We start from the raw sequence: 24,844 nt of genomic DNA, 5'->3' as shown, positions 1-24,844 counted from the left end.
CCCATACAACCCCTAGGAACGTAGTCCGTTGGGTGGGCGACCGGCACACTCTTCTTTGCGTTGAGCCTCAGCCCTAAACGCCGCAGATGAGCCAGAACGACATCTCGATGCCGAACCGCCAACTCTCGAGACTGGGCTAGGATGAGCCAGTCCCCTACCCCGGTCTTCCCTCAGCTCCGTCGGGACTGGATGACGGTCCTCAGATCGCGTCTCTCAGAAGGCTGAGGGTGAGAGCGCCGTCTCGCTGCCCCAGCTCCTCGGGGGGGCCCCCGAGAAGCGACGCTCTGCTTCCTCTCCTCTCCGTAGGAGCTCGTAGAGGGAAGGGACCTACGCCTGGCAGCCTCAGCTGCCTTGGGTCCAGACCGGCGAGGGAGGTACTGGCGGAACGCTTCGCCCTGCGTCTAACGCTCCGTGGTTCTGCAAAGCTCCGCCAGATCTTCCTCTGGAGGGACCCCCCCTCTGAACCATCTCCTGTAGCAGGTCGGCTTGGTAGGCTTAAAGCACCGCCATGGTGTGCAAGCTCGCACCTGCCTGGCCCGCTGCCATGTACGCCTTCCCCACGAGCGTAGATGTGGTGCGACATGGCTGGAGGGTAACGCCGGCTCCTCCAGGGAGGACGCAAGTCGAGGGGAGAGATAGCTCGCAAGCGCATCCTCCACCCGAGGCATCCTCCCATAACCACGGTCCCTAACCCCCATCACATTACTGTAGTTCAGTGATCGGGGTGTGGAAAGCCATGTAGAGAAGGGTCTGCCCCATGATTACTCAGTTCATCATGTAAATCAGGAAAGAATGGCAGAGACCGGCGTGGAGGTGGTGCGTGGTGCTTAAGAAACCTTTCATCAAGCTTACCACTAGCCTGTGGTGTCTGCTCCTCCTGTGGCCAGTTGATGTTGAGCTTGGCCACGGCTCTAGTCACCACCTCCAGCAGCACGTCATAGTCGGGCGCCGCCAGATGACGCCGCCCCGACACCCGGAAGTCATCGTCCACTACGCTGAGCACGTCCGCCTCCTCGGAGTCGGATTGCTGCAGCGTCTCCGGATCCAAACCGCGAGCGGGAGAAGCCGAGAACGGGCTCCCGAACGAGGAAAGGAAGCGTCGGAGCCAGCAGATGAAGGTCGGGAAAAAGCCTCAGCCGTCCCGAAATCCTCCGACAGATCACGCTGTGAACCCCATGAGTGAAGCCGCCGGGCTGCCTCAGCGGCCGCAGGGCCCGCGCCACGGGGAAAACACATCCGGCCATCCTCGGAAAAGAGAGCCATGCTGTACCTCAGTACCCGCACGGAAAGGGCTTCGCAACGGGCGCAGGCAGCCCCCTCGAGAGCTGCCCGGGCGTGCTCCATCCCCAAACATGAGACACACATCTCATGAGACTCTCCATCCGTGATGTACCGAGGGCAAGAAAAAACACACCTTCTGTACATCTGGTTGCCGGACATGCTGGTAGACTTCTTCTTCAGGTAAGACACACTGCTTGTAGGACTGGAGCTTTCTTCAAACAACATACAGAGCGCCTGCTGAATAGAAAAAGGCTAATGATGAGTGTGTACAGGTGTGCTTTATACTCCTCCGGTTATTCCGTCACACCTTACCGTTCTAGCAACAAGCCAATAGGATTGGAGTGATTTCATTCACGTTCAGACCTGCTTCGCCTAGAGGCGTTCCCATAGTGTCGTAACCCTCGAAGGGGAACCAGTGTGGTTGTAGCAAACCAAGTGGGATATGTAATATTTTTGTTGAGTTGCCAGGACCCGATGACTTTTTCTTTGGTTGCTTTGTTTGATTTCTCCAGTGTGTCTCAACATTCTTTGTTGGACTAGTGTTGTACAAAGGCAATCTGGTATGCTGACTAGGGCTGAAAGCAGTATATGAGAGGAGAAATACAGTACATTGTCAGGATGAATAATCATGGAACAGTCACTCAGACATCGACTAGTCCTGACCCATGTGTCATTCCTGACTTCTCTCATTTAGTCCAACTCAGCAGGATGCTAAGGCTGTTTGAATCCCTCTCTCACAGGATGCTGTAGTTAATAGAAATGAAATAGATTAATACATCCCTCATGCCCATTCAACACTCATTTATTTTGCTGCTGCAAATGTCTGCATGGACCTGGTGGTCAGGTAATCATTGGCCTTCACTATTTTAACCATGGGAGTCACACTGACAGGTTACAGTCAATAGCAGAGCCAGTTTTACCATGAAACACCACACAACATGCAGTTTTGGGTGGGTGATTTTAATTTTGTTTGGTGCAGGTGTAGTTGCATATTAACCCCATCTTTTCTGGCTCGCAAGGGCATAGAATTGGTAGCCATGTCCCTACTACTGAATTGTCCTTTAGCAGTAATTTTGATCAAAAACTTTAAATATAACCACTGTTGTCCGCCAGTGTCTAGTCAGTGTATTTGGTACACAAACTGTTAACAGTGAGCTGCAAATTAGCAAAAGAATAACGTAAACCAAAAGGCGGAGTTGTAATCTAACTACGATTAACATTTGGAGAATATCAACATAATAGAATTGGTTGCTTTGAGTCATATGTTTATGTTTTAGAATTTCTTCATGTCTACAGTTATTTAGTCTTGTAAAAAGTTTGGACTGTCATGTGGGGTCTTTTCTCTGACCGGTAGCTCTGTGTTGCTGCTGTCTCTGCATCCCCCTCGCTCGGAGACACCTTTGCTCTGTTTGGGACAGTCTCACTACTCCAGGATGCTTCCCACTGTGAAGCAGCTGTGAGCTGCACTTTATTGGAGCTGGTAATGTTTGTGTGGATTTGTGGCGAGCGTTATGCCTGATCAAGTGTTTTCAGTTAGTTTCAGTTTTCCAACTCCAATGAAGAGCAGCGCAAGGCAAGTTTATTTGTCTAGCACATTTCAACAACAAGGTAATTTAAAGTGCTTTACATAAAACATAAAAGCAACAGGGAAATATAAAAACGTTTTTAATGAGTTAAATAGAAAATAAAAACAGGCAGTCCTCTCACCTTTGCTTATATTATTCCTTTAATTCCCCATCTTCCACTCTATCCTTTTTTTTTAACACTTCGGGACTGTAACCCTTATTCCTTAGATACAGTCGTCACTGAAAATCCAGATTGTCCACGCTACAAACTCTGGTAAAAGCGGTTGACAGCAGGCCCTGTCAACAAGTTAACAGCGGAGAAAACAGGGACTCCGTTGTTAACTATTAACTGAGGATCAGCTGTGTGAGATGGGACAAGCAAAAGAGCACTCTTTAAATTTGATTTAATTAAAGGCAGTGGTAAAAAGAAGTCTTCAAAGAACTGAGAGTTTAAGTAGACTTGCAATTTTCTGGGAGTTTGTTCCAGATATATAGAGCATAAAAACTGAACGCTGCTTCTCCATCTTTGGTTTTGACTCTGGGGACAGAAAGCAGGCCTGTCCCAAACAACCTGAGAGGTCTAGATGTTTCATAATGAAGCAGACGTTCAAACATGTATTTGGCCCTAAACCATTCGGTGCTTTATAAACCAACAGCAGGACTTTGAAATCAATTCTTTGACAGACAGGATGCCAGTGTAAAGACCTCAGAAGTGGAGTGATGTCATCCACTTTTTTTGGTCTTAGTGAGGACTCAAACAGCTGTGTTCTGAATCAGCTGCAGACGTCTGATCGATTTTTTTTTTCGTTTTCTTTTTTTTTTTAGGGAGCCTTGTAAAGACACTGTTACAATAGTCGAGACGACTGAAGATATTCTTCATGTGATAGTAGGCTGACTTTGTAATTGTCTTTGTGACTGCCTAAATTCAGGTCTGAGTCCATGACTACACCAAGATTTTTGGCTTTGTTTGTGGTTTTTAACGTTACCGATTAAAGCTGAGCACTGACTTTTAATCATTCTTCCTTGGCTCCAAGAACAATAACTTCAATAACTTTGTTTAATTAAAGAAAATTATGGCACATTTGTTCAATACAGTTACTCATTGCTTGTATGGGATCATAGTCCCCTGGTGATATGGTTATGTAAAGTTGTGTGTCATCTGCATAATTATGGTAACAAATTTTTCATTTTTCATAATCTGAGCCAGTGGAAGCATGTAGATGTTAAACAGAAGAGGCCCCAAAATGGAGCCTTGGGGAACTCCACAAGTAATTTTTCTTAGCTCAGATATGTTAATACCTAGACACAAAGTAGTCCCTTTCAAAACAGTTTAGTACTGTGCCAGAAAGTCCCACTCAGTTTTCAAGTCTGAGTAAAATGTTGTGGCAGCACTGAGATCCAATAATACCAAAACTGAAATTTTGCCACTCTCAGGGTTCACATGGATGTCATTGAAGACCTTAACAAAAGCCGTCTCAGTGCTGTGGTGTGGTTGAAACCCTGACTGGAATACATCAAAACAGTTAGTTATTTAGTGTTAAGAAAGCACTACGCTGTTTCAATGATTTTATTTAAAAACAGCAGATTTGATATGGGCCTGTAACTGCTCATTAGTGACATGTCTAGATGGCTCTTTTTTTAAGAGTGGCTTAATGACTGCAGTTTTCAGGGCCTGTGGGAAGAAACCTGAGGAGAGACATGTTGACAATTTGTAGTAGATCTAAGGCCATGACGTTAGAAACACTTTTGAAAAAAACCTATTGGTAGAATTTTAAAGGCAGCATGATGAGTATTTCAGATGTTGTATTATGTCCTCTAGGTTCTTATGGTTGATAGAATTGAATAGTGTCATGCTATATGAATTGTTTTAAAGTGGACACAGGAAAAACATATATCCTGTACCTGAAGTAGAGGCACTGATTGCTTGTCTAATTATTAGAATTTTGTCTGTGAAGAAGGAGGCAAATTCATTGCAGGCCCTGGTGGATAGAAGCCCAGAGGCTACAGACACAGGAGTGTTGGTTAGCCTGTCGACAGTAGCAAACAGGGCACGTGCATTATTATTGTTTTTGGTGATTATGTCAGAGAAGAATGACCACCTTGCATGTCTCAATTCTAAGTTATAAATGCGAAGTCTCTCTTTATAGATGTCATAATGAACCTGGAGGTTCGTTTTCCACCACCTGCATTCAGCTTTTCACTCTCTTTTTTTGAGTTCTCACCAGCGAGGCATTTCTCCATGGAGCTCTGTTCTTACCTGAGACCACCATCACCTTGACTGGTGCAATGGCATCAATAACATTTGTAACTTTAGAATTGAAATTACCTACAAGCTCATTGACTGAGACCCATGAGAGGGTGGGTGTCAAAGGGAAAGCCTCAATAATTTTTGTTTTGTTTTCAGTGATATGGCGTTGTGATAACTTAACATTTGTGTGCACGGAGATAGCACTCTCAAAGAAAACACAGGAATGATCAGAGAGAGCAACATCATTCACCACAACCTTGGAAATGTTCAGACCCTTGGAGATGACTAAGTCCAGAGTGTGCCCCTTATTGTGTGTGGACTTTAGTCCCTCTGTCCTGGGAGTTGTCAACATGGATGTTAAAAACACCAATAATAACTACACAGTCAAAGTCAATACAGATTATAGACAGCAGTTCACCAAAGTCATCAAAAAAGGTTGCACAGTATTTAGGCGGCCTGTTGTTGCTGAAAAGCCACATATTGAAAAGAAGCAAAATTTCCACAAGACATTTTTTGATTGGAGGGAGTCTTTAAACAAAATGGCAAGTCCACCTCCTCTCTTATGCACTCTAGCTTCGCTCATAAAACTGAAGTTGGGAGGGGTAGACTCGATAACGACAGCTGCACTGTTATCTTGGTCCAACCAAGTTTCAGTTAAAAACAAGAAATTAAGACTGTGTGATTATAAAATCATTGATTAAAAATGTTTTTCCTGCCAAAGACCTGAAGTTTAATAAAGCTAAATTTAGTTTATCTGCCCCACTTTCTGCAACAGGCTGTGGCTGAATAGGAACTGACACTAAATTTGCACCATATGTTGAGTGCTTCCTGTTTAACACATTCACCATTCTTTTTCTATTACCTATCAAGACTGGAATTGAGAAGGCTACCAGCACACCGGGACCCAGCTTGTCCTGGGAAGAGTCCTCCTTGTAGCCTGGACCCAGTACAAATCAGTCAGAGCTTGCTGTATTTTGTACACAAAAAACTGTATGTGCTGTGCTTTTATCAGGCTGAGGAGACAGAGGGAGATTCTGACTTAAAGCCAGTGGTGGAAGTGGACTGTGGGGGGGGGGTTTAGGGAAGAGAAAATGGGAGTAGGGTGAGGGAAGGGGCGGGGAGTAAGTTTGGTCCCAGCACTATAGCTCTTTCATGTGGTCAGTGAACTCCAACAGGGGGGGAGGAGGGAGAAAGGGTGTCTGGAGATAAGGGTGACCGGGATGGGAATTGGGGGGGCTGGAGACTCTTCCTCTTCCTCTCTGTTGTCTCCCACGGTCAGAGCTCTCTTCTGGCAGGAGCTGTGGTAGCTCTCCTTCAAGGTTTCTGGCGTGTTGTGTTATGTCTTCTTCTTGTTTTGATTCCTCTTGTCTCTTGTCCTTGGCAGCGGGAACAGATGAGTGACGCAGAAAGTAAAACAGGTTGGAGCTGAACAACTTGACTTGTTAAGGCAAATTCCATCTGCCTTAAAAAGATGTCTGCAATCCTGCAAAAAGTTAAAATTTTCAATGAAATGCACTGAATGGAGAGTACATGCCGTTGAGAGCCACATGTTCAATGCCAGCAACAAACCTCATTAACAGACAAATAAAGTCCTCTTCCAACACTTCAAACTGTTGCTTCACAACATCATTGGTCCTTATGTGCAGTATGATGTTTTTCACAGTAGAATGTTCAGCCACGATATGCAGGTTTCTTTCTGCCAAGTCAGAGATCATATCCTTCAGAAAGCAGAGTATTTGTGTTTTTACTGTACATCATGGTTTAGCTTCTTACATTTTTTACAGTAAAGTCACCCACAAGCAGAGTTTGAGGCCCAGTCATTAGCTTTCCCTGTAGCCTTTTACTTTCTGATTTACTCTCAGTCCTTATCCTTCTGTGTGAGGATGGGATGTTATCCAGGTCATCAGACAGAGATCCAGGGTCCTGCAATAGTGGTGAAAATCTGTTCTCCTGTTGCACACTACTAAGAACGGGGTTTGAAGAGGCACTCTGCCCGGATGATAATGCAGGCCAGCCAGTTGCATCACAAATCTTAGGGCGCTGGGTTCTGCCTGTTACTCGTCCTCCCATTTCCCAGGGAAATGGTTTACTCTTAAGCTTTGCACCAAGCGAGTTCCAGGGAGGACTACCACTTTTAGATTTTTTACCCAGTACACAGGCCTCCTGCTTCTTGGTAGTCATGTTGGTGCTAATTAACTGTGTGTTAGCATGCTCTTGTCCACTGTTTTGGGTCCATGGTAAAGTAGTGTCATTCCCACATAGTCGATTTACTTCGACATTTACTTCTAACCTGTGGATCTTGGTTTCCTGCACTGCAATTTTAGAAGTTTGTGGAAGTCGTCCGTGGAGAAGAGTGGCATCTTGTTGCTAATTAGCATTAGCTACAACTCCAGTCACTGCAGTACAGCCTAGTGCAATTGATAGGTCGCGTAGCACTTAGATCATAAAAGTGTTATGTATGGCAATAGCCTACTTTATCTGAATAGTCTGTGATTTAAAAGTATCCTAGAGCCGCTGCTCATAATTTCTTGCAGAATAAAAACAAGAATATCAAAAGAATGCAAGCAGAGGCAGGAGCAAGCAGCGAAGCGTCTGCACTGTAAGCACAGCAGAGCAGTTACATGGGCTAATGCACAGTAGAGTATGAGGCAAGTAGATTTAAATATATATAAAATATGACTTTTATTCACATGATATTCCAACTTTTTTCTCAATATATTGTCATGGCTAATCTGTGAAGCCAGCTATGTTTTTGTGTTTTTCATTTATTTCCCCCTTCCCTGGTGTTTGTGTGTGGGTGTGTTTGGGCGTGGCCTACATCTCCTGGCTCCTGCTTCTGCTGCACACCTCCTGCCAATTTGCTCATCAAACCTCCTCCTCAAATATTCCTGGTCTCAAGTACAGTATATCAAGCTGCAGCCCGCAGGCGTGACGGAAGTTGAACTTCCAAATATGGTTTGTCCCAGAAGACACCGCGCACAAAACGTGATGACGTTAATCTCGGTCCACGTACAGTATATCCTAATGCAAAGAGTTTTTTTTCTTTAGAGGTCAACAACAGAACTTGAAATACACTTCTGAGAAGTTTTGAGGCGAGAAATCGACTGTGTTGATGTAGTTGTACAAAAATTGATGGCGAATCGAGAATGTGTTCCAAAGTTTTTGGAGTTGAAAAGCTTCACAAGTGTCGACGGGTGTCAGTATTATATAGCTGCAGTAACGTTACCGGAGGGTGCATAGCAACACAATGGAAGTTAACCCTATCTGCTAGCACCTGTGCACAGCTGTAGGGTTAACCAGTCAACATGCATAAAATCAATAACTTAGGTTTAGGCACACACCCCTGTGATGGTTAGGGTAAGAGTAACAGGCTTCGGGGGGCTATCTAGAATAGTTAGCTAGCTAGCTTGCTGGCGGCCGGTCAGCTCCCCCAGGCCCAGTCACACAGACCACTGCAGCCAACGCAGCAGACGTGTCCAGCAGCAGCTGAACAATAGTGTTAATGTTCATACCACAGTTATTCTATCATTAAATTTTCAGTAATGTTGTAAAGTTTTAACCTAAATATAGATACATCTGGTTCATGATGTACAGAACATTCTTGGTTTGTGAAACTTAAAATCACTTTGGAACAAATAAAAAATCAACAACAATGGTATGAATTGAAACATTGCTTTATTATTATCATTATTATAAATATCTGCAGGAATTATATTATTAGTATACTAAATTATAGAATTAAAGTATAGTAAATATTAAGGCATACTGTACACTGATTACTATGTTGACACTTATTTTATTTAACGGCTCTGTGTGGGCCGAGCGGCCGAGATAAACGTTATCACGTTTTGTGTGTGGTGGCTTCCGGGACGAACCATATATGGAAGTCCAACTTCTGTCACGTTTGTCTGCGGGCTGCAGCTGGACCCTTCTACTTGGTCTCCTGTCATTCATCCCCAGATTGTTCTGACGACTTAGTGGTATCACAGCTCTAGGCTAAAGAACTTTGCTAAAGAAACTGCTTGTGTTTCTGTCTCTGTGTTTTGCTAATGTGTTTTTCCTTGTGCTCCGGAGTGTCACCATTCTGCTCTGCTTCAGCTCAGACCACTTTCATTCAGGAATAATCACCATTCATCTGCCTGCCTGCCTCCTGCAATCGTCAGCCAAGCTCTCCCCTTTTCCCTGACCTCACACTGCAAGAAAAGCGGGATTTTTGTCCCGTACCTTTTTTTGTCTTTAAAAGACTTTTATCTTAACATCCATCTGTGCATCTGTGTCTGCTAAAACCAAAACCTAAAAAATATTACAACTTCATTACTCTAAAACACAGATATGTGGTTTTGAACGTGAGCAGAAAACATGCTGAAATAACTATTAAAGTTCAATTTGTCATTGAGGTGAGGTGCCACCTGCACATTTAAAGAGGTTACCTCCCCAAACAAAAAGGGGGGAAGGCTAAATTATCCATACGTGTGTTGACTCAGCAGGGATGATATTAAATGAAACAAGTTGATCTATGTATTCTAGGAGAATGCATATTTGAAAGCAATACAGAATGCCTGAGAGCCTTACTGCATTATATTCCATTATATATTTTTTAGATTTTGAATTCTCACCTGCCGCCTGAATTTTGTGTTTTCCTTTACATAAATAAAACCCCAGCCCCTGCTAAATGTGTCCCCACCAATGTTAAAATGAAACCTACCTTTATTTTTTTTTTTTAGATTTTCAGTTGCTGAACACTCCTTCCTTACTGACTCCACTGCCTTGTTTCTCTCTATCTGGTCTGCAACTTTTTTGAACGATACATGTTAGCTATCCTGTGACCCAGCAATAGCTGAAACAATAATGTTACTACACAAGTGAGCAGTGTTGCCAGATCAGTGACAGTTTCCTCTCCTTTTAATTCAGCAGCAATATTTAGGAATTTAATAAAAGCCCAAATAATACATGTAAAGGTTGCACACTTACACACACAAATTGGCAACACCGCAGTGGGTTAGGATACTGTATGTCGCCTGCTTGCATCTTTACTGCCGTCTTTTGTATGAATAGTGCTGCTGTAGTATTTTTTATTTATGTGTATTGGCTGCATTATCATGTAATTATTTGCTCCCATGCCAGCCGCTGATTAAAATTTGGCAGGCTACATGAGGCTCATGATCCACACTATGGTAGATGAACACATACCATGATTTTCCAGTGACCTAATACAATGGATACAAGTGCAATATACAAACTGCAAACATACAAATCACCAGTGACAAATATCATTGTCATTGGTTTTCTAATTGTGCATTTATTTCTGCCATCCTGGAAATAAACCCAGCACCCACACCTTCATCCTTCATATCAGCACTAATGAAGTTAGGCTTGGTCAGACATACAGTGAGGAAAATAAGTATTTGAACACCCTGCTATTTTGCAAGTTCTCCCACTTAGAAATCATGGAGGGGTCTGAAATTGTCATCGTAGGTGCATGTCCACTGTGAGAGACATAATCTAAAAAAATATATATCCAGAAATCACAATGTATGATTTTTTTACTATTTATTTGTATGATACAGCTGCAAATAAGTATTTGAACACCTGTCTATCAGCTAGAATTCTGACTCTCAAAGACCTGTTAGTCTGCCTTCAAAATGTCCACCTCCACTCCATTTATTATCCTAAATTAGATGCACCTGTTTGAGGTTGTTAGCTGCATAAAGACACCTGTCCACCCCATACAATCAGTAAGAATCCAACTACTAACATGGCCAAGACCAAAGAGCTGTCCAAAGACACTAGAGACAAAATTGTACACCTCCACAAGGCTGGAAAGGGCTACGGGGAAATTGCCAAGCAGCTTGGTGAAAAAAGGAGCAATCATTAGAAAATGGAAGAAGCTAAACATGACTGTCAATCTCCCTCGGACTGGGGCTCCATGCAAGATCTCACCTCGTGGGGTCTCAATGATCCTAAGAAAGGTGAGAAATCAGCCCAGAACTACACGGGAGGAGCTGGTCAATGACCTGAAAAGAGCTGGGACCACTGTTTCCAAGGTTACTGTTGGTAATACACTAAGACGTCATGGTTTGAAATCATGCATGGCACGGAAGGTTCCCCTGCTTAAACCAGCACATGTCAAGGCCCGTCTTCAGTTTGCCAATGACCATTTGGATGATCCAGAGGAGTCATGGGAGAAAGTCATGTGGTCAGATGAGACCAAAATAAAACGTTTTGGTCATAATTCCACTAACCGTGTTTGGAGGAAGAAGAATGATGAGTACCATCCCAAGAACACCATCCCTACTGTGAAGCATGGGGTGGTAGCATCATGCTTTGGGGGCGTTTTTCTGCACATGGGACAGGGCGACTGCACTGTATTAAGGAGAGGTTGACCGGGGCCATGTATTGGGAGATTTTGGGGAACAACCTCCTTCCCTCAGTTAGAGCATTGAAGATGGGTCGAGTCCAGGTCTTCCAACATGACAATGACCCGAAGCACACAGCCAGGATAACCAAGGAGTGGCTCTGTAAGAAGCATATCAAGGTTCTGGCGTGGCCTAGCCAGTCTCCAGACCTAAAGAATCTTTGGAGGGAGCTCAAACTCTGTGTTTCTCAGCGACAGGCCAGAAACCTGACTGATCTAGAGAAGATCTGTGTGGAGGAGTGGGCCAAAATCCCTCCTGCAGTGTGTGCAAACCTGGTGAAAAACTACAGGAAACGTTTGACCTCTGTAATTGCAAACAAAGGCTACTGTACCAAATATTAACATTGATTTTCTCAGGTGTTCAAATACTTATTTGCAGCTGTATCATACAAATAAATAGTTAAAAAATCATACATTGTGATTTCTGGATTTTTTTTTTTTTAGTTTGTCTCTCACAGTGGACATGTACCTACGATGACAATTTCAGACCCCTCCATGATTTCTAAGTGGGAGAACTTGCAGAATAGCAGGGTGTTCAAATACTTATTTTCCTCACTGTAAATGTCAAAATCAGCTTAACCCATAAACTAGACATCATCTCCATGACAATCTATTGGTTCTGAGCTAGGCCAACTCATCTGAAAAGTAACTGTCTCTTTCAGTGCTTACTAAAATGCACAAGATAATGTTAAGATAGGAAATGGCTAACTTGTACTGGCCTCTTTCAAGAACTGAATTATGCTCCATTTTCTACACTGTGCAAGTAGAACTGTGTTATTTCTTGAAATGGGTGTGGCATCTAAAATATGAAGAACCATTATGCTGTTCTCTTTATGGTAGACAGATCCAAGCAAATGTTTTAATAATCAATATTCAGTTTCTGCCAAGTGAATAGCTAGTGATTCTCTGCTGTCACCTCTGGGTCTGGTCTGAAAAGTGAAGCCAAGTGAACCTGCATTCTTTCTAATGGCCAGCGTTCAGTTGTATAGAAGTGACAAAAAAATTACCCTAATTCTTCTACCCACTTGATTTATTACCTCAGGAATGAGTTTAATCAATCGCTACGTTCAAGTCTTATACAGCATGAAGTGCATTTTGTAAATTATGCACTTATTTAGAGAAAAATAGACGAAAAATCAGGGAATGCTTTAGGGCGTGGCTACCTTGTGATTGACAAGTCGCTACCATGGAGATTTGTCAGGCATAGTAATACATATCTCTACCCAGCTCCACCCTCTCGTCCAAATATGGTCATTTCTGGTTCCAAAAACCCAAGATGGCAACGGCCAAAATGGCAAACTCAAGGCTTCAAAATGTTAGTCCAATTAAATTAATTAATAATCCAACCAATTGGTGATTTCACAGTGGCTACATCCACTTCTTTTATACAGTCTATGGTCACATTACAGAAATAAATGTCAGATCCAAACAATATTCTGCGCAGTTGCTACTGGTTGCTTGGTGGTTACCGGAGTCTTCCCTGTGGGCATTATTAGGTTGTTGGTTGCTTGCTTTCTGTAAGGTTTCTAGGGTTTTAATCGGCAGTCTGCACAGGTAAAAATTGCTCTCTTACAAGAACTCAGATGAACTACGATTATTCTGCCAATGGTTAAACAGAACTTACATTAACATGGGCTAACACTGGAAATCACAAATTGGCAGCACAATGTTGCTAGTCCAACTATTAGCATACTGAGCTCGCTACTGCATTGCTATAGTTTTGCGAGCTGAATAATGTAATGTGTTCATTATGCTTAAAATTACTACACACAGTCTGCTTATCCAAAAGATTCAGTCCATTGACTACGGAGAGTTTTAACAGTAGTTCTGTGTGTGTGTGTGTCCAACTAAAGATTAAGTGTCAGTTTAACTGGGAGGTAAATTAAATAATATCAGCTCACTGTCTCATCTCAATGTTCCAGTAATTGGAGAGACTGACTGGTTCATTCTGACATAAAAAAAATCACTGTGACCACTTTGTTCTAAGCCACCAAATTCTTCACACATCTATAAACCGCTAAAAGATACACCGTAAAATCTCTCATAAGCTGCAGCAGTATATCTGCTGTGTGGTTTGGTGTATAGCGGCCAAAATAAAATGTCCCTTATAAATGTTTATCTGAACATAAACTGCACACAGAACATGGACAATGTTAGTGCATGACATGTCCTTATTTCATTTCCAGGTCTAATGTCCTAGCTGAAATCCAGATACATGGATGCTATAAGGTATTGTTGCAGTCTCCTTCTCCTGTTCAGTGAGGGTTTCACATATCACATGTACTCTTTGTCTAAGCTTTGTCCATTTTGTACTCAAAATACACTGTTCTGGACCCGAGTCCTGATCAGATGTGTTTGCTCTTCTAAGGCTGTCAGTCAGTTTTAAAGTGATTGCTTTTTCCATTGCCGTGTTCGGAGTCTTAGTCGGTCTAAACCTTTGCTTATGTTTGTATCACAGAGTGCGATTTTAAAAGCAGTCAGAGAGCACTGTAGTGGAGATGAATAGTTGTGAATGTGTGACATGATGGATGCTCGGGGCCAGTGTTGTGGAAAACGTGATTCCACTTCACATCTAATGGACTGGCAAGCCATCCCCTAGACTCCTAGAGTTCCTAAATAAAGGCTCAGATATTTTGCCAACTGACAACACTGACGTCAAAGTAAAGCTTTACTATCTATCTCCATTGGTATGGTCAGACAAACACCACCAATACGTCATATAACGACAGTATACATAGCCTATATGTGTTGAAATGAGATTTGCATTGGTTGCAAAAATTGTATTTAACAACATATATAAACCCTGCAGAAATGTAATAGGTTTGTGATGCATTTAAGTCTGAATCAGGCAAAGCAACAAAATCTCTCTCCAGTTATCCAATAGTTGAAAACAAAATGACAGCAAATATAGTATCTAGTCTTACTTCTATTTGAGAATGGTAACATCACAAAGCCTTAAGCCTCAAACAGATCCACATTTGATATCTTATCTCTGTGCAGTGAGCTTTACACAAACCCACATGAACAGATGGACACAGAGAGAGAAACAGACATAGGCAGAGAGAGACTGTGACAAAACACCATCCTACTTTTAACCTTTTCTTACCCTGAGTATTTAGGCATCAGAAACATAGAAGAGAGCAGTGGGTAAACAGTAAGGCTGCCCTGGTCTGACCTCACTTGAAATGTGATGACTTTGATATTCCCTGGGCACACGACACAAGGTACTCCGATTAAAAGGCTTTTATTCACCATGACCTTTCCCTTGCCGTCTTTCCTCAGAGAAATCTTCCCTCTTTCTGCTGCCATCTCAGTGACAGGCTATCCCCACCAAAACAAAAGGCCAAGTGGTAGGGGTGACACATAGTCAATATGGGCGACTTGTTCATGTTTGAACACATCAAACAGTAACCTCTGTGTTATTGTTGTTTTATATACCAACCTGATAGGTGAGAGAATTCAACCTGAGATGGGAAATGTTGATTAATCACCATTGTTCGGTGCCTGATGCATTTCTAACAAAATGTAGATTAACTGTATTCATTAATGTCAAACGTACAAAAAGTTTTATCCACCCCCCTAAAAACTTTAAATTAACATTTTAAATCTTTTGCTGCTTGGTTTTGTTTTACTCATTTACATTTAACAATAGTTTAAATTATCCAGTGTTCTATGGTTGACAAGACTGACAAGATGTGACACATGCCTGATTGAGATTCCGTCTCCATCTTTGTCCCAAACATTGGTCATTATCACCTTCTCTATGTGGATGTGACCTCTCACCCTCAAAATGTCATGTTTGTGGGTGGACATGGAACTGATGCTTTCCTCAATCTTATATCTGAACGCTGTTTGGTTCTACTACAGCTCCCATAAGGTTCTGACAGCCCACCTATGTCAAAGGTTTGTGCGAGGTGTAGTAGTTGACTGCTGGACTAACAAATCTCTAACAGAATATCATGCCTCAGCTTTTTCGAATGACTGATTAAAACAAAAACTCAAATAAATTGCTTTATGAAGTTCTACTAGAGGCTGGCAAGGGCAGTGGTTGAACTGTGGCACTGTATTTGGTGGCATTTGTTCACAGTTGGTGCCCTACTTTAAGTCAATTTAAATTAAATTGCTTTTTTGTCTGCTCCAGCACACATACTCTGAAAATCACTTGTCCTGTGTTCCCCTTTGATAAAAAAAACAATCAGAAACAAATTTTTTGGTTTCATGATGTTTTGCATTAATTCAACAGATGTTGAAAAACATTAGCTTTTTGGCTAAAATCTTCTTATCTTACTTACAAACATGGACATATGTTTTTTCCTGCATCTTAGCTTGTTGAACAGATGACCAAACAAACATTCACCGTGGGAAAGGTGCACTGCTAATGTCAGTTGCCAGACTAGACAGCTAATTAGCTGCTCAGTTGCAGAACATTAAACAGCATGTAAACGGACCTGAAATGTCACTTAAGTCCAATATGTTGCTGGTGTAGTCTTTACTCTTTAATATCACTAACAACATGCTGTCTGACCCTCAATTTGGTATCCAAAAGGCTGAGTGAAGTGGCAGGAGGCAGAGGTGTGGACCCAAAATGCAGACGCTTGCGAGGAGGATACAGTTCAAATAGGATTCATTCAATGAGAACTCAAAAACAGGCTTTCTCAGAACACAGCAGGCAAAAGTCCAAACCAGGGAAGAAAAAGTAACATAAAATCCAGAACAGGGCAGAGTGATCCAAATCATGGGGAAACAATCCAGGAAACCACAGGAACCAGCGAATAGGGCAGAACACTCAACAATTGACAATGACACCACAAGGACTGAACACAATATATACAGGGGGACACCACACACACAAGCAGGCAGGGCAATTAAACACAGGTGAGACGCATTGGCAATCAAGGTAGACAGGAAACAAAGATTAATAAAAACACCAATCACCAAAATTACAAAATAAAACAGGAAGTAAAACAACAGACAATACACAAGGATATATGTAACTAAATACAACAGAAAACAAGGAAGTAATGCTCAACTAAGAAAACCTAAGAACACAGAGGCAATGGGTAAAACTCTTCCCTTTTGGAAAACAAAACAAAAACACACAAACTATTTCTGAATAAATCCTAGTTGGGTTGCACTTCACAGATTTGGAGCTGTGCTGATGAGCCATCTTACGCTCACTTTACAACCTTTGACCACAGCTTCAGAACACATCCAGAACATATTAATAATGGGACACAGAGTGGTATGAAGTGACACTGGTGAGGCACACAGTAAGATAAATAGTAGAACTAAAACTTTGTCATAATGCAGTCAACTTATGAAATGTATAGTTAGGTGGTATTGGTACTTATGTGGTCTCCTATTAGTACCACAACAGATTTTCAATTAAAAGATGAAGAAGAAAAAAAACATTGCCTGGTAACTTCACTTTAATAGATCATTTTCATTTTATAATGTAATCTGTATTGCACTGATTAAAAAAAAAAGAAATATGACAATCTGTTCTTGTTGTTGTTGTGCTATCACATATGGTGAAATGCCTCAGTAGGACTGCTAAATATTAGCCTGCAAAAACAAATCACAACTGCAAATGCACAGCCACATACACACAAAACAATCATCTCTGTCGAAAGCACACACACACACAGTTCCTCTCTCTTTAGTGTATAGATAAAACACGGAATATAATAAGAATAATTTGACTTGAACGCACATTAACATGTATGTTGTTCCCCTAAATTCATTACGGCTGTGCTTTTGGCTGGAGGCTTTGTTTGTCATTGTCCAATTGGTCTGTGCCACCCGCTAGTAACTTTATCTCTCAGTCCAGCTTTCCATCCACCATGGCCAATTCCTCTCTCACTCCACCCACAAAAAACTGTCCTCTTTGCACAAGGTCCCCTCATTCATTCTAATTAAGCCAACTGAAACTAAATAGCAGAAGCTTTGTTTACAAGGGGCTAGCTGTGCTCAGCATTCTGTGCACGGAGGCACTTGTCTTTACAGCCAGTCAGGGGTTTATCTAGAGCTACACCTACTGCTTACACTAATTTACATTTGTGTTTTCCTTTCCACTTATTTCCATATCTGCCACTGTGGGGTTGCCTTCAAAGAGGAAATTTATCAATCACATTTAAACTATTGCTAACACAGGCTGTTTGTGCACCACAAAATCATGGGCACACACTCAGTTTGCAGAGTCTGAGTGGTGATGCAATAATGTCATCACCAATGATGACCAGTGAATGATATCGGTCACAGCAAAAAAGGAATTTAATTACAGAATGCCAGTAAAGTTCAAAGAACACATAAAATCCTGACAACTTCACATAGTTGATACGAGATCAAATACAAAACAGCATGGGATAATGCATCCTGTGCCACCCTACATTGATCAAGTAAGAAAGGACTTTTCAAAGGGTTACCAAAAACATACAGAATTTTGGTTAGGAAGACAATATCAGCATCTCCCATCATTTCATTTGACAGACAAAACACAAAGACAATTTGTCAGAAACAAAATATCTTCACCTAAGCAGTGAAACTGTGTCAAGACTGCCTGGCTACCAAACACCATTAGCCAGTGTTAAGCCCTGCTACTTAGGCTCAATAAAAAATTTACTCATTTATATTTTCAGGCTACGAAAAAATCTGTCTTTGCTATTTTTCGTTTGGTTCACTTGAAATGCTTTACGGAGCTTTAGAGCAAGTTTTATCTAATAGTTTCATTGTCTGGCTTTCAACTTTACTGTTTTGGTTCACTCTCACTGCTCTTATTGTTTTGTTGTCAGTAGCAGCAGGCAGCTGTTTTCAGTGGAAAATTAAGCTCTAAAAACCTACTGTACACTACCTACTCGGCTTATTCCTTGATATATAAGACATGACCACTTGCTTAATCAATATTTCTATTTTTTTTACTTGTTTTTTGGTGGTTATGTGTTGCACCTGTGGCTACTTACAGTTCCCTGTGTGAACATACAGGTACTGGTGTTGTGACTGAATTGCTATTGAGATGTAAAACTGGATGTGGAAGTGGATATAATACATTTTGCAATTCTAAATTGATCATATAATCTAAAGTAGCGCACCAAGGCAAAGTTGTGCTTAAGTAACTTGTTAATCTTTTATGGTGTGCTGTGTGTGAGCCAACCGTGTCAGTTATGACTAACCAGTATATTCTGTCCCTTTCCAGGTACATATTTTCATTTTACATATCATTTTGACTATGTAACTTAGTTATATTTCATGAACTGGCATAGTTTACTGAGTCAGAGCCAACCGCACATCATTCCTCCATCAAAACACAACGCAGAGTCAGGGGGTGACTTAGCTAGCCAGTTTCCGTGGTGTCTGGCAGAGTTTAGATACATCAAGTTGACAGATGACGTGCAGGCACACCGCCTCAATCGGGCACTTAGTAAGTCTGGTACCGTGCTCAGCCCATTTTCAGTAAAAGTGGTAAATGTGAAAAGTGCTCTCTGAGAGACCAGCATTAGCAGTTAACAGAGAGAGCTACAGGATGAGATAACTATAATATGTTGTGGCAGCAAGCAGAGAGCCAAGACAGAAGAGAAGCAAATCCAATACCTGTAAAGCATTTAGCTGTGGCCAATAACACATCAGCTGTATCACCAGGCAAGAAGTTTAAAAAGAAACCGTCCCTCGGTATTACTCCAACAGCCGATTTTTAAAGGAAACTCTTGAAGAATACTGAAAACAAAGGTGGGGCGGGGTGTCGAAGAGCAGTACCTACCTTGCTTATTCCAGCATTGCAATGCAACAGTGTAGCATTTCCTATATTAAATCCACCGAGTGCTAATGCATAGCTAGTATGCTGTCAGCTAATGTTACGCCAGGTAGCCAGCAAGCTAGCAAACTGCATGGACGTACGACTGTTTCTTACATTATGTTGTCTTTTTTTTTTTAATAAGAAATATAAAGGGAACAGGCTACAAGTTTTCTTCTAAAATTTACTACACATTAGGTAACTGGTTACTTGTGGCTGAATGGTAACAATGATAGCCTACCATCTTTTCCTACCTTGGAAAAAAAATTCTGTAAGTTATTCCCTGTATAAAAGACAGAGGCATTTCCTATCATGCTGCTATATTGACTCACTCAGTACACTTACCAGTAATGCCTTTGATCCATCACATGAGCATGTTTGCCAGAGCCATAGACCTACCTTTATGGCAGTTGCACTGCTTCAGGCACCACTTTTGGGTATCTCATTCGAAATAATAACTTGATACATTCAGATTGAGTATTCCTGACAACTTGGTAATTTTTGATGAGGAGACGAGTATGTGGACTCTCCAAAAGTGTGACATGTTGTCCACTCCCATCCAGTTAAGGCTGTTCAAGGTTCTGGTAGGGATCTCCCTGGCCAGCACCCTTTAGAGATGTTATTAGCACAAGTGAGGCGATCATGGGGAGCATGCAAGTCTGAGGGCATGCTGGGGGGTTAACTTCTCTCAGCTGGTGTAGAAATGTAAGGCGAGTTTATTTGTAAAGCACATTTCAACAACAAGGCAATTCAAAGTGCTTTAAATAAAACATAAAAGCAACAACGGGAGATATTAAAAAGACAACTAAAATGTATTCCTGTTCACAATCGTTACTGTGAATCCAGATTGTTTGCACTACAGTCTTGGTAAAAGCAGTCAAAAACACGTTAAGACAGTCAAAACAGCCCTAACCCGCCCTGCCTAGACGCACTGCAACCCAGACAGCGGAGAACTATACTGTACTAAACTATATGGATTTACGGAGAACTACCCCTATATAGATCCCCATTTGGGTGAACGAATGGATTGACATGTGCACTAGACTTCTGGTCAAGAATTGATATCTCACAGTATACACAGAGTAATTCATGTTTCATCAATTAAAACCACAAAAATATAAATTATTATAAAATTATCCATATTTCCCCTGTGGTGTGCACCCTGTTAATTTTGATTCAAGTGATGTTAATGTGATCACAAATACGAAACAGGCAAGAATACATACACCTGCTGCTTATGAAATTCACATTTGACTTGACTTATAACATCTGTCGTTACAGTCAAGGATTTCTTTAATTTTGTGAAAACTGTAACACACTAAATTCTTCATGACAAATCTGCATTTGTAATTATATAGTAGGTCCTGTGTGTTGTTACCACAGCAGTCACATATCCAGCCTGCAAAAAGTGCAAAAATTACAAACAATTATTGTAGTAATAACTCATTGTTATTAAATGACACATGTTCAGTATTTATTTGCATGCAGGAGAGCTAAGAGTGGAGCAAAAGGAGAAAACATAAAAGAAGACAAAGTTATGTTATATCACCTCTGAGGGGTTTGGGTCGAACATCAGCTCCAGAGGTGTCTGCATTTTGAAGGCATGGGATTTGCTTCGAGCACACTGCAGTGCCTATAAGTTAGAGGATTAGCCTGGTCTAGGCCGTGGACACTCAGTGAGGTGTGGGCAAGTATGTAGGTGCTTGTGATGGAGTAAATGGCTGAGTGTGGGTGAGAGATGGGGAGAGAGGCTGAGCCTGTACACAATCTTGGTGTGTGTAAACAACCTTGTGTGCAGCACAGCGCCTCAGGGTGTAAAAGTCTGAGGGAGAGGCGGCTTACTCTGTGTAGCTTCAGTTATGCTCACATGTAGCATCGCGAATTCAACAAGCCCTCAAGGCTTTGTAGGCTTCATGTCAGGATCAGTCACACATTTGTTAAACTGATTCTAAGAAAGGTATTTAAATATAGATACATGATAATGTGCAAACATTTTTTTAAAAATATGTTCAGTCCAAATCAGATCTTGTCCGTGGAGCTGTTTATGTGGCGGCCAAAATGTGTTTTATAAAAGGCAGCATCATGGTGTTTCAATGCAAGTTTTTATTGCGTCACTGCATTGCTTCATTACTGATTTCATTCAATTATTTTTCAAGAAATTCGCTTGGTATCTTGCTTTACAACCATAGACTGTATAAAACAGCCAGACTCATTGTCTTCTTCTGCTCATAAGCAATACAATGAATAAATTCAGAGAAAACAAAAAAAAAATGTAGCACCATCTGGTGGTGGTCAGTGGTAATCCATTTATCAGAGTAATTAAAATGTAATGGGACGTTTCCCTGCAGCCATTCATTATGCAGTGTTGCTAGCAAATCTAACACTATAATGAAAGCTGTACCAAGATAGTTTGTCTTTTAAATTTCATCATAATTGCGGGTCAACTCTACGCATTTGACAGTTTGTTGAGTACTTGTGCAGTGCTCCAAGACATAAAATTAAACACTTGACCTTTGCTGTGTATAACCATATTATGTCATTGTCAAATCAGAAAATGTAAAGATGCCTAAAACTGACATTTTCTCCCACTCGCATTTTCTTATTTTTTGTTTTATTCTTATTCCATTTCTTATTTGCACTGTTTATTGTGTTTTTATGTCTATAAAACACTTTTAAAATACAAGATATCATTGCACATAAGGTTTAGAGATGCACATTCATTTGTGGAAGTCAACTGATAAACTAACTGACCAATAATTAGTGGATTTTTCTTAATTAATATCAGCATATTAATAATGAGTAAATGAACCCTGAAATCAATATTAATCCATACTAAAGAAATATAAAATGATTGTTTCTGCAGTTGTAGTTTCTTTTCCTTCTTCCTCTTCTATATATACATACACTGAACAAAATTATAAAAGCAACACTTGTTTTTGCCCCCATTCATCATGAACTGAATTCAAAGATCTAAGACTTTCTATTTGTACACAAAAGGCCTATTTCTCTCAAATATTGTTCACAAATCTGTCAACATCTGTGTTAGTGAGCACTTCTCCTTTGCCGAGATAATCCATTTAACTCACAGGTGTGGCATATCAAAATGCTGATCAGACAGTGCTAACTAACACTGATCCCCTTTTTCCGGTCTCTCCATCTCTTTGCACTACTTTTCTTCAGTGGCCATTTTCTATGTTGCAGCATGGTTAGTTAAAACTGAAATCTGTAAACACACCACTGTTGTCACCCTTGACGAGAGAAAGAAATCATTAAAACGATGATTGAACCACAAAAAAGTAGCCAGAACATCTAGAGGTGATATTGCCTCTTTGGCTACTGTACAACAAACTCATGTTATTGGTTTATGTAAGTGATTAAAAACATGTTTTAAGTAAAAGTAATTCACTTTGACAGAGTTCAGAAGACATCTGAACACTATAGCTGCATCCTAGTTACTTTTTAAAAAAAGATGTGGTGGGTTGACAAAGAAACATGTTAAAGAAAATAAAGTGTATTCAAAGATGCCAGTATGCCTAATATAATTGCTTGATTTTAGAGTGTTTTTGGTATTTTTGGTGTTGCCACACAGTGCAGTGCTTGTAAGACATGAAAGAGCTAGTAAAAATTTTAAAAAAGTGGATGATAGAAACCTCCTGAAACAATGACACATCTTTGGACACACATTTTGCTTTCCTTTGTTGAGTTTCCAAATTCTAAATTGGAAGTTGTTGAAAGTGATCTTAATTACCATTTTTCATTATCAGGTAAAGCTACGACTTAACCAACATCATTAACAATTACCATCTACAGTACTTATTAAACGCATCTTAGTTGACTGAACAATAAGTTGTTTTTCTAATGGTCTGGACTAATGTGTAACATTAATGTGTTACAGACTCTGAAGCTCCTGAGAGCCTAGCAACAAACTACAATGTATATGGTTAGGAAGCAGTTCCTTAGCAACAATAATGTTGTACTTGCTTCTCCTTTTTCTCCTGGAAACATATCTTTTACATTCTATTTCTTTTTTAAGAAATATCCTCAGAGTTCACACCTCTGTATAATACTGATGCCTGTCTCTTTATTCACATATAAACACACTGACATTGACAGACTATATGACGCTGTTAAGAGAAAAAGAAGATTCTTCTCTTAAACGACTCACACCTTAATTTTTATAGAACAGAGCTGTGAAGACTGGTTTTGCCCTGAGGTCACTGTTGCATGCTTTATGCACAGATAACAAACACATTTCAGCAGGCCCAGTTTTGCAGAAAAGAACAGATTTGCCCTGAAATGTAAACAACCTGAAGAGGCAAGTAAGAAAGCACACACACAGAGGCACACACACACAAGACACACACATCACATAATGTATCCTGTGCAAGGCCAAGTGGTTCCATGGTCATATTCAGAGATGATGGCGGTCCATAAACATGTATTGTGTGCCTTGGCTCCAGTCCTAGAGATTGAATTCGTACATAAAAAGGAAGATTTGAAACCCCAGGAAAGGCCATAGATAGAAGAAAACACCATTATTTTCATAATTTAGCCCAACAATAAAGGTTATATACGACTCATAATACCATTATAGTATGATGTTTTCGATTCCTTAAGCTCATTGTGTTTCAGGTCAGTCACAAGTCAAGCTCTGCTGAATCAGATGAAAATAATAAGACATGACGACAAATTCTGCATTATTCTGTGATTTGAATAAACAGTTTCACAAGAAAGAACAGGTGCCGCATTTTCAACCACCTGTGTCAGTGAGAAAATCTCAGCAAATTATACTGAAAAAATACCATGCTACTTAATACTTCTATTTCACTACACCTCAGAGTGAAATACATATATACATATTTATTTTAATTTAATAATAATAATTTAATAGCAGCTGTTAGTGGACAGAAATCTCCATCTCCACCAGCTCAAACATAAATTGCTGCTTACACATTAATGCATGACTAACAGTAATATGTATATAATAATGTAACAATGACAGGTTATTTTTACATTTACAGTGTCTTTTTCTCTTTTTAGTGCTATACACACACTATAATCCAGGTTTTAATCTTGTGTCTTATAGTTTGGCCTACACCACTGGAATCTGGATTTAATGTGTTCAAACTATGAGCTCTCTGTTATTAGTCTTTATGCCAAACCACACACGTCCACTACTTGGGTTGAAAGTAACTTTTACTCTTTGTTGCCAGTTTTAGGAGAAGTCTCTTTACACTACCAGCGCTACTGGTGAAGTGTTATCAAATAACGAACAGAAAAGTCAACAGAAGAAGCTCGCACCTATAGTATTGGTGACAAGTAATCAAGTGAAAATGTCACAGCAATATTACAACAAGATTTCTATTAAACCCTAAGACAAATACAGCTTATATACAGTATACCTTCATTGCTCTTCCAAGTGTGCTGTATTATTACTCTTTGATTTTACTTGTCCTAGGAGATCCTGGGAGTTTGTTTCTTTCCAACACTACTCAACTTGTAAAAAGTTTATCCACTACAATTTCACTAGGCTGTAAGAAATACACCAG

The sequence above is a fragment of the Micropterus salmoides genome, unplaced genomic scaffold (assembly GCF_014851395.1).
Source record: "Micropterus salmoides isolate LMB-PRFRI ecotype aquatic unplaced genomic scaffold, ASM1485139v1 Ms_hic_scaffold_20, whole genome shotgun sequence".
Taxonomy (NCBI): Eukaryota; Metazoa; Chordata; class Actinopteri; order Centrarchiformes; family Centrarchidae; genus Micropterus; species Micropterus salmoides.
The sequence above is the reverse complement of the archived record's forward strand: the minus strand, read 5'-3'. Positions refer to the sequence as shown.